Source organism: Otolemur garnettii, unplaced genomic scaffold, assembly GCF_000181295.1.
Source record: "Otolemur garnettii isolate 467f Iridium unplaced genomic scaffold, OtoGar3 scaffold00006, whole genome shotgun sequence".
NCBI lineage: Eukaryota > Metazoa > Chordata > Mammalia > Primates > Galagidae > Otolemur > Otolemur garnettii.
This window is the reverse complement of record NW_003852401.1, coordinates 8,612,973-8,615,373: the sequence shown is the minus strand read 5'-3', so window position 1 is coordinate 8,615,373 and position 2,401 is coordinate 8,612,973. Positions and strand designations below refer to the sequence as shown.

General features: G+C 39.8%; 1 protein-coding gene across 1 annotated transcript in view; it reads left to right on the top strand.

Annotated features, from left to right (window-relative positions):
* Positions 1-2,401, top strand: part of LOC111722262 (DENN domain-containing protein 4C-like) — a 30,020-nt gene that overhangs the window by 2,232 nt on the left and 25,387 nt on the right. The window lies entirely within an intron of this gene.

Below are 2,401 nucleotides of genomic sequence, written 5' to 3'. Positions count from 1 at the left end.
GGCTGGGGACTCGAACCCGCCACCTTAGGTGTACGTGGCTGGCGCCTTAGCCGGTTGAGCTATAGGTGCCGAGCCCAGGCTATTTTTTTTTTTGTTGCAGTCTGGCTGGGCCGGGTTAGAACCCGCCACCCTTGGTATATGGGGCCGGTGCACTACCCACTGAGCCACAGGTGCCGCCCATCTAATCTTTTATATTATCTATTTAGTGAACTGATCATGTGTCATTTGACTTTGGTCACTTTGTATAGTGTCCAGAATTACTTTCGACTTTTTGATTTGGCTAAAAGAAAAGCTATGGTGTTAGAAATGTTAAGGATGTATGTTGGAGTAGTTTACCCCTGTATAATTTGTAAATGAATGCATTTGTGGTTTTTTGGGTTTTTTTCCCCTGGTAGAGTGCTGTGACTATCATAGCTCACAATAACCTCAAACTCCTGGGCTCAGGAGATTGTCCTGCCTCAGCCTCCCCAGTAGCTGGGATTACAGGCGCCTACCAGTATGCCTGGCTATTTTTAGAGCTGAGGTCTCACTCTGGCTTGGGCTGGTCTCGAACTGTGAGTTTAGGCAATCCACCTGCCTCGGCCTTCCAGAGTTCTAGGATTACAGGCGTGAGCCACTGCGTTTGGCCTGAGTGCATTCTGTTTTTGAGAGTAAATACTGTATTTTGTGGTATAAACTCAAGCTTTTAGCTGAAAGAATTGGCAGCAGAGTTATTGTGTGGACTGTTCTTACAATACAAATGTTTTACATTACAAGGAACTGCAGTAGTGTGTAGGCTGTAAGAATTCATGGTGCCAGACTTGAAAGGTTATTTGATTGAGGTGCTCCCTATAAAGAAACATGTTAAGTATATCTGCAGTAAAAGCTAATGTGTAGCTATACCCAAGATATTTTGTGTGATAAATAATAACACAACACGACACCATTGCTCTTTGTGTATCTGCCAGTTAAGACCAAAACATCTGATATTTTTATTGGAGTTTTTTGCCAGGACAAATACTGGTTTTGCATTGACTTTGCTGCTCAGTGTGAAAGTTAGGTTTCAGTTTTATGTTTACATCTTAAGTATACATTATAAAAAAAGAAAGCTGCTGAATCAGTGTCAGGTTGTTTCATTTAGTCTTTCTGATTTGCATATTGGGATTTCTGTCATAATTTGAATTTCCGATATAATATGCTTGCTGAAGCTTAGATAATAAGGGCAAAGAAACTTTCATAATACATGAATTAAAATGCTATCTACTCAGCGGTGGGTCATGCCTGTAATCCTAGCACTCTGGGAGGTTAAGACCAGTGGATTGCTTGAGCTCAGGAGTTCAAGACTAGCATAGGCAACAGTGAGATCCCGTCTTACTAAAATAGAAAAACTAGCTGGGCATTGTGGTGGGAGCCTGTATTCCCAGCTACTACGGAGGCTGAGTCAAGAGGATCTTTTGAGCCCAATTTCAATTTAGTTCTCAATTCAATACTACACTATAGTAGCTCTAAAGATCCATTGCAAAGGAAGTAGTTCAAGGAAAGTTAACTTTTTGGGGCAGTGCCTGTGGCTCAGTAGGTAGGGCTGTGGCCCCATATACCGAGGGTGGCAGGTTCAAACCTGGTCCTGGCCAAACTGCAACAACAAAAAAATAGCCAGGTGTTATGGAGGGCGACTGTAGTCCCAGCTACTTGGGAGGCTGAGACAAGAGAATTGGCTAAGCTCAGGAGTTGGAGGTTGCTGTGTGAGCTGTGATGCCATGGCATTCTACTGAGGGTGATAAAGTGAAACTATGTCTCTAAAAAAAAAGAAACTTAACTTTTTAAAAAAAAGAAACTTAACTTTTTCAGAAGTTTAGAAGTAATTTGGCATAGACCATCTTATTACCAAAATAATTTCTTTTGGTAATTACTAGTGCAATTACTAGTGTAATTACTTTGTTACACTAGTATAACAGGATTAAAGAAAGATGTAAATGTTCCATATGTGGGAATAACTAAAAATTTTTAAAATACAGTTTTGTGATTGTGTATAAGTCTGTGGTTAATATTCATATAATTGTCTTTAAACTTGACGTTTTCCCTGGTGCTGCATATTGCTCTTACTTTATGGCTTTTTAGTAGTCCAAGGTTTTACTGCCTCCGTTAAATAATGCTATAATGAAATCATTTTGGTAATATGATGGTTCATGCCAGATTACATTTTGAACTTTTGACAAAGTTAACTTTCTTTGAACTACTTCCTTTGCAGTGGATCTTTAGAGCTTGAGGTTGCTGTGAGCTGTGATGCATGGCACTCTACTGAGGATGACATAGTGAGACTGTCTCAAAAAAAAAAAAAAAAAAAGAAAAGAGTGCATCTAGTTTTTTAAGACACTTCCAAGCTGTTATCCAAAGTAGACCAGCAATGAATGAGAATTCTTGT